Here is a 9088-nt window from a genome sequence, read left to right as displayed (position 1 = left end):
ATAAAAATAAATATAGAAGTCACTTTTTTGTGCAAAAATAGTGTCTTAATCTTAGAAAAGTCATAACTTTAGTGTTTTAACTCCAAATTGACCCATTTCAGTTGCATTAGACTCATAATAATATTTTTTACCAGTTAGTAACCTTATTTTACTATGTAGCTTAGTGATAAAAATAACACTCATTTGGTTTTTTATTCAACACTTAAAACTTCAAAAAGCCATATCTAGTCAACCATAACTCCGAATTTAGTGATTCTCGAACGTACAATCTCGTTACGATACATAGAACATTATTATGTAGTTTGTTCTTATGTTGGTGTGATGTTAATTTTGCCTATACCATGTTTTTTTATATTGCTACGAATAGCAGCGAGGTTACAAGTCACTTGAAGACCAAGTTGGTAGCTGGGAATCTCAAGTCTAAGGCAAGTTGTGCTCTTGATCACATTTCTCTCTACCTAATAATGTTCCTGTTAATCACTGTCACATGCTCAGGTTAAATTGATGGGACCTAATAGGTTTCCCTAGTATTCTTTATCCCACACCTTGCAAACAAATGAACTATTGGGTAGATTTGCTATTACTCTACCTAGTATTGGGATTAATGTTACATTTGAAATTATGATCATGTTCCAATTATGTTGTTGTTTTAATTATTATTCATGACAAGATCATTTTGTTAATTGGAACATGGAGCTTAACTTGAGATAACAATGCTACCAGAAGGGTGGAATGGGATGCCCTTGGCCAAGTAATTAGGAAAGATAGGGAGAGATTACCTTACCCAAAAGGGGCAACCAGGGAGGCGTCGCTGTAGAGTATAGGGAGGTTCTCGGGTCGAACTGCTACGATGGCATTTCAGACGAGGAAATTCCTATGCTTCCTTTTTCCTGAAACCGTAGTGGTTATTCTCGAACTAGTGGAACTTTGGAAAAGCCTCGTAGTGCTATCCTGCCTCGCTTCCTTGGTAGAGGTGTATGGGGTCTGTACAACCCCATGGCAAATAGGTAACATGACTTGTGGGTAAAGATGCACAACCTCTACAGAGTGTAAAACTAGTATATCAGTTGTGCTCATGGTTAAGAGCGACTCAGGACTCTCGCATGATTAATTCATGGAACTAAACTTAATATGTCATTTGCATTACATTGTGGGTGTTATTATTAATGGTGATCTTTTATTTAATTGTGTGGGTATCTACTTATACCTAGTAACTGCTAATGCTCAGCTTTAACCATCTTTTATTTAATTCATGGAACTAAACTTTGACCAACTTTAAAAGCAATGCTCAGCTTTAACCATCTCCTTTGGTAAGCCTTACACTTCACATGAGCCCCACTTTAAGTGAGCTCATGCACATTATTCCCCAAAACTTGTTGAGCGATGAACGTATGTGAGCTCACCCTTGTTGTACTCACATCCCGCCAGGTCAAGAATAGGTACTATAAGATGAGGAGCATGAAGGATGTTGTGATGAGTTCGTGAGTGGTCTAGGTCGTCGTCTCCCAGTCAACTGTGGTTGCTGAATCGATGTCTACATATGATGTAATTATTTAACTATTTTGTACAGAATTCCATTATATATTGAAGATGTGACATTCGTTTCTGTACCATGAGTCATCACATGTGTGAGACTTGATCCTAGCACACATTTGATTCGCGCTTGGGTTTGCTCCCTAAATCTGGGTGTGACATCTTCTCCTGACAAGGACACTAATCTCACAGTCCTCTTGTCACAGCTAAGGCTACTTGGTACTTGGTCAACCAATTCATCCCTAGGATGACATCTATGTTTACATCCCGAGTACCCATTACTTTTAGATCAGCGGGGAACTCTATCCCCCTTATTTGAACACTAGCACCTAGGCAAAATTTATCTGTTTGGGTCCTCCCACCAATTGAACTAACTCTCATAGGCGGGTACATGGGTGCTACTGGTATGTTGTGTGTTTCTACCCATGATGCAGTCACAAAAGAATGTGTGGCTCTAGTATCAAATAACACATTTGTAGAATGAGATTCGATTGAGAATGTACCTAGTGCCACTCATGGGGTCTCCTGAACTGTGTTGGCCTCCAGGTGGTTCACCTTTCCATACTGGGCATGGGGTTGTCCATGGTTGTTTGCTTCTTGCTTGGGTGCATTCTGTCTTGCTAGTGCATTAGGAGCTAACTAATGCTGAGCTGCTTTCTTTGGGCAATGCGATGTCTAGTGGCCTTGTTCTCCAAAATGGAAACATCCTCAGCCTCCTCCTTGTGTTGGGGCTGTCTGGTTGCCCTGATTGGTTGCTGGGCAAGAAGGCGAGGTGCCTGGTTGTTCTGCCTCTAGTACTAGTTTCCTCCCTGTTGGTTGTTCTGGATGTACTGCTGCTGCTGAGGGAACTGCCTCTGAAACTGCTGTTGATGCGGACGTTGATGCCGGTGGTGATGCTGGTGCTAGTGTCCCTAAGGGTGATTTTACTTGAACTGCTGGGGTGGGTTGCCTAAGAAACGGGGACGGATGTTGCTCCTGGCTTGAGGTCCACCAATCTCTCGCTTCCGGTCTTCCATCTCTCGACGCTTCCTCTCAGTTAGTATTGCTCCACCAATTAGGTGCTGAAAGGTAGGAAAGGTGTGGTTCATCAACTGGTAATGAAGGGGGTCAACCAAACCTCTTAGCAACCTATACTACCTCATGGCATCCGTATTGACATCCACAGGAGCATAGCGAGACAGTTGCAGAAATTTGTCCCTGTACTCTCTGAAAGACAGGGTGCCTTGCTTCAATGCCAGTAATTCTTTCTTCCTCACTATCATCAAACCTTCGGGAACGTGGTAACGGCGGAAGTTGTCTCTGAACTCCTCCCAGGTGATAGCTTCAGGGTCAGCATGGGTGGCGAGATAGGACTCCCACCAGTACTGTGCTGCTCCCCTTAGCAGACGGGGACCATACAGAACCTTCTCCTTGTCATTGCACTAAGCGGTATGTAGCTCCCGCTCCACTGTGCGCAACCAGTCTTCGGCATCCATGGGGTCTGCAAAGTGGGCAAACACAGGGGGATGCCCTCTCATGAACTCCGCATGCTTGTCTCTTGGCATCTGCGGCATCTGCCCTTGCGGTTGAGGTTGAGGTTGAGGCTGCTGCTTCCGCACCTGTTGCATGGCTGCGGGGGTCTAACCAATCGCTTGAACTGCTTGAGTCAGCATCGAAAACATCTGCTCTATTTTCATTGGGAGGGGTGGTGGCAACTACTTCTAGGGTGCCTCATCCTATGGTGCTTGCTCGTTTGGCTGGGCATGTCATCCAACTCGGCGCCTATTGTCAGACATCTGTAGAAAGCATACACACATGAGACCTGACCCTGTAGTCTTTCAGTCTAAGAAAGGATATATAGAAGTCTTCACAACACTGAACAAATGAGCATTTTCACTAACTCTCAGTACAGTCAACACAACTTCTCAGATAAAGAGGAAAGTGGCAATAAAAGGTTGGCCAACTAAATGACTAATTTTATTAATAACTACACCAAATTGCAGGGGACACCCACACTTTGGTGACAATCATTACAAAGAGCCAAATACGTCATAAGTTCATCACGACAAACATGGAAACATAGGATAAGCAAACTAAAACTAACTAAGATTGACTAAGACTAAGACACTAACTTAAACATTTATTACAAACTCCGACTCTTGTGATATAGGGATCCATCTTTATCCAGGTCCTGCGGTCAGGGGTGCCATAAGCATAACGACCACGGGGCGGCGAGCGATAAGGGTGTTGAGTCCCAACTGGGGCGGGTGAAAGTCGCCTAGAGGGGGGGGGTGAATAGGGCGAATCTGAAATTTACAAACTTAAGCGCAACTACAAACCGGGTTAGCGTTAGAAATATATAAGCGAGTCCGAGAGAGAGAGGGCGCAAAACAAATCGTGAGCAAATAGAGAGTGAGACACGATGATTTGTTTTACCGAGGTTCGGTTCTTGCAAACCTACTCCCCGTTGAGGTGGTCACAAAGACCGGGTCTCTTTCAACCCTTTCCCTCTCTCAAACGGTCCCTCGGACCGAGTGAGCTTCTCTTCTCAATCAAACGGGACAACAAGTCCCCGCAAGGACCACCACACAATTGGTGTCTGTTGCCTCGGTTACAATTGAGATGTTCACAAGAAAGAATGAGAAAGAAAAGAAGCGATCCAAGCGCAAGAGCTCAAATGAACACAACAAATCACTCTCTCTAATCACTAAAGCTTTGTGTGGAGTTGGGAGAGGATTTGATCTCTTGGGTGTATCTTGTATTGAATGCTAGCTCTTGTAAGGTGTAGAAGAGTGGAAAACTTGGATGCCATTGAATGTGGGGTGGTTGGGGTATTTATAGCCTCAACCACCAAAAATGGCCGTTGGAAGTGTGCTGTCGCATGGCGCACCGGACAGTCCGGTGCGCCACCGGACACTGTCCGGTGCGCCAGCCACGTCAGCCAGCCATTGGGGTTCGACCGTTGGAGCTCTGACTTGTGGGCCCTCTGTGCTGTCTGGTGGTGCAACGAACAGGTCCTGTAGACTGTCCGGTGCGCCTCCCGCGCGTGCTCTGACCTCTGCGCGCACTGTAGCGCATTGAACGCGGTTGCAGTTGAATGTTGTGCGCGAAGTAGCCGTTGCTCCGCTGGCACACCAGACAGTCCAGTGTGGCACCAGACACTGTCCGGTGAATTATAGCGGAGCGCCCTCTGAAATTCCCGAAGGTAGCGAGTTCAGCTTCAAGTGCCCTGGTGCACCGGACACTGTCCAGTGGCACACCGGACAGTCCGGTGCGCCAGACCAGGGTGCCTTTCGGGATGTCTTTAGCTCGCTTTGTTTGAACCCTTTCTTGGTATTTTTATTGGCTTATGGTGAACCTTTGGCACCTGTAAAACTTATAGACTAGAGCAAACTAGTTAGTCCAATTATTTGTGTTGGGCAATTCAACCACCAAAATCAATTAGGAAATAGGTGTAAGCCTAATTCCCTTTCAGCGGGGGAACCATCCTCCTGATGGCGACGCTCCGCACGTTCAACATGCAGTTCTGCAATCTCTGCCCGAGCCTTGCCCAACTCGTCAAGGGCATGGTCTAACTCGGTGTTGAGCATGGCGACCAGGTTGACCATGCTGCTCAATCTAGGATTGCCCTCACCAACGGGCGAGACAATCACACCTCCGGTACTGCAAGTCGAACGGCGGGGGTACTACTTCAGGTTGAGGTCATCAGCCACCCCACTAAATAACAAACAGTACTACAAAAGTGCACGCCATGCATCATCCTACATGGCTGCCTCGGCAATGTCCCGCTCAGTGATAGGATAATGCTCTAAGTAGGCCTCTGTACCTCGAAGATCATTGTCCGGACGACACTCCAAGCAGGTAGCCTCCCATTGGTCCGAGTATAACCCACGACTGTGCTGGTAGACTATGTACACAGCGGTACTCGATGGACCAAGTGTGTCTAACACCCCAGGTGTTACTCAGGATTTTTCTCTCCACACACCCACATTGTGAACATTGTCACATGTGAATGTAATTGAGAAAAAGGGCACCAAATTGAAAAGCAAAAACTCAAACATGTAATTTTCATCTCAAGAAACATACCATAAACTCATCATGCACCTCAAGGGAGAAAAATGTTCAAAACCCTAGTACTACCCTAATTAAGGCATTTGAACACAAAAAAGGAAATTAGTGAGAAGACTATGAAAAACATAAAATGATGATGACGACCAAATAACAAAGTTATAGTACACTAAATAAGATACAAAATATAGTGAAGATTGATCAAAGGGGTTTTGCAAAATTTCCAAAATGACCCCTCAAGTGAAAACTCAATGGGAAATTCAGAAAATTCAGAATCTGAATTTTGACCTCTTCATAAATTTCAGCCGTGTTCTCTAAATTCCAAAACTCAAATCCACAAGATCCAAATATAAAAGTGGCATCAAATTACCTTGAACACACTGTGGCAAAGTTTGAAATCAAACCAAAATAGTTTGACACCATTTGGCTTGACCTTGGTCTCGGATTCCAGCAAGGCGACAAACACAACTTTGCCCCCTCGTATCTTGCAAATCCGAGATCTAATCCACTCAAGTGTTGTAAGAGAAACAAAGATTAAACGACAAAGAAGAAATCGTGTGCAAGGATTTGGGAGAGTTACGAGAGGATCGCGAGCCAATCAGCGTTTGAAAATGACCATACCGAGCGATGCCACGCGTTCGATGGCTTGCGTGACCGGCCGAGCGCGGACTGGCCGCGGCTGAGCGCGCCCCATGCGTGGTCACCCTGTCCCACACGCCTGCGTCTCGCCCTCGCCTATAAGTACCCCCAGAGGCCTTAGCCGTATTCACTTGAGCACCCAAACCCCACCCGAGCCAGAGATCACCGGAGTTCGCCGTGAAAGGCAAGCGCCACCACCCGCCACCACTGCCCGAGCATGGCCGTCGTGGCCAGCCTTTCCCGTCGACCCCTAGCCTCGCCCGAGCCCTTGGATGGCTTCCCCAAGAGGCTGTGAAGCTTTCCCAAGCTTGAGCCGAGACCCTGCCTCGCCAGAGAAGCGAGCACAACCTCGCCAGACTTCGGCCGCCCGCCACCGCATGTAGACCGTGCTACCAGTTAAACCATTTTCCAATTACTTGCGTCTACAACCTCCCTAACCTCCCGTGAAGCTCCCCAACTCACTAGATTGAGCTATCCCATCGTGGTTAGGCCAAATCACTCATCGACGACGAGCTCCCCGCCTACGCGCGAAGACCGATCAACTCCGGCCATCTCCGACACCGACGTGACCGTCGTGACCTCCCCGACGTCGTCGACCAATTCACCGGAGCTAAATCACCGCCGGTAAGTCTCGCCACCGTAATGTTTGCCTCGGCCACTGTTCCGAGAACCCAGGGACCGCGGGTTAAATTTAGGTTAACCCTAGGGGGTTTTCTTCTTTGTCAGTGACTCAATTGAATAGTGTCCCGAGGACTAGTCTGTAAGGAAAAAGGGAAATGTACACCAGGGACCCGAGTTCAAGATGTATTTTCCTTTCCCTTTTCGAATATTAAGTTAATTAAATTTGCTGTAAACTTGATTAATGTATAACTTGAAAACTATTCATCCAAATTTTGTCAAACAAATTTTGCTAGATTCTGTAAAATAAGAGCTGTCAAACAAAAATATTGAACCCCATGTTTTCTGTATGAATTTTTAGAGTTTGGAATTAAATTAGAAAACTACCCAAACTTAATTAATACAAAGAAAAATAGAAATACTTCTATACTGGACTGGAGAAAATTTGTAGAGATACTTACCTAGCATATACACTATTTAAAAATAATGAACACCACAGTATACAAGAATAAACCAGAGATATCCATTAAAGACTATTTCTGCCCAAACTTTAGAAAAATGAAAAAGGGGATACAAAATAGAAACCAGAGGGTGACCATATTTTTTCTAGGATGCCTAAGTGATATAGATCATAGGAAAAATATATGGAACCCTGGTCTAGTGTAATCTAAGATTATAATTTTAATTAGGCATTAAGAAGTGAACAAAAGCCATAGTTAAAAATATTTGGGCACATGCAATAATGGCAAGAAAAATTCAGAAGACCTCTAACCACTAGCATACCACTACAAAATGGTAAACACCCCAAACCATAGACAAATAGAACTTGGATTTGGCCAATACTTCAAATAAATCAAAAGAATTATTAAAAATGTGAAACAGTGAGCCACCCAATTTTTACCTAAATACGTATGATGTAAACTACCAGAGAAAAATATGAAACTAAGATAAAAATATGATGTAATACACCTCACCCCCTACCCCATGAAAAAGACCATGTATTCCAAGAAATTTTACCACCCCTATGACAAAATTAACCAACTTCAAGAATGATTTCTCTTGCACAAAAGAGAAGATAAGAAAATTTGGAAATCTGTTGTTTGCCATTTTTCAAATATAGTAGTAGTAGAAAGCACCACTAAGCTTTAAAACTTTAGAAAATCACCATAAAATGACCAGTAGGTATCATTAGCAAAAATTTGGTACAAAGTCATATTATTACCCCTAGATGCAAACAAAAATAAACCTTAGGGAAAATCCACTGTTAGAAGAGAGTTGTAGTTAAAAGTACCCCCTCTACCCTAAATTTTAATATTTTTGTACAGAGAAAACCATTATCATTTTAAGCCTCAATTTTTGAGACTGAGTTATGCAAACCAGTGAGAAGTCACTGTAATGTTTACAGAGTTTTTGTAAATTTTAAATCAGTGTTGTAGTTCAAACCTACTCTAAAAGCATAAATGGAAAAGAGGAGAAAGAGAAAATTCGTAAAAGTGATAAATCCTACCCATAAGGATTTCAGCAAGGATCTTGATAAGCTTTTTACTAAGACACTAAAAGTCAGTGGAATACCAAAATCATCTTACCACTTAAACTTAACCATACCTGATTTAAAATGATCAAGTATGCCACTAAAACCTCCAATAGAAGGGTTGACTTTATATCCCTAACTTAAATCATTTCACCTTGCATTATCCTTACTGAATTACATACCATAGCATAGATATCTCTTATTCATTGCATTCATTTAGATTGCAACCTCGCTGACGGAGAGTACGTGCTCATCCCCGAGCAAGGAGTTACCCAAGAATAAGTCCAAGAGCCAGCTCCAGAGCCTGCCACCGAGGATCTCCCCGCAACCTCAGCTTTTGAAGGCAAGTGTTACACCCAGTTCTGGGGGCAAAACCGAATGCATAGCATATGTGGGCCAGGATCCATTTCCCATGCATATGTTGACGTCACAAGTGTAATATATAAAAAGACAATGCAATAAAGGCGTAAAGAGAGTAGAGTACTTTATTACATCATCTGAATCATTGTATCTTTAACAAGTATCAACATCAAAGTAGGGCAGAATTAAATATGGGCACTCTTCCACAGGAAGGTGACTGGCACATAGTTAGACTTAAAACTCATCATCGTCATCATCGAAGTCTCCAGCATCACCCTCTGATCAAAATATTATCAAGGGTGAGCTCACTTATGGTCGGGGCTCAGCAAGTGGGGGAAATTAATGCAAGTTAACAAGGTA

This window comes from Zea mays, chromosome 6 (genome assembly GCF_902167145.1).
Source record: "Zea mays cultivar B73 chromosome 6, Zm-B73-REFERENCE-NAM-5.0, whole genome shotgun sequence".
Lineage (NCBI taxonomy): Eukaryota > Viridiplantae > Streptophyta > Magnoliopsida > Poales > Poaceae > Zea > Zea mays.
Note: the sequence above shows the minus strand (reverse complement) of the source record.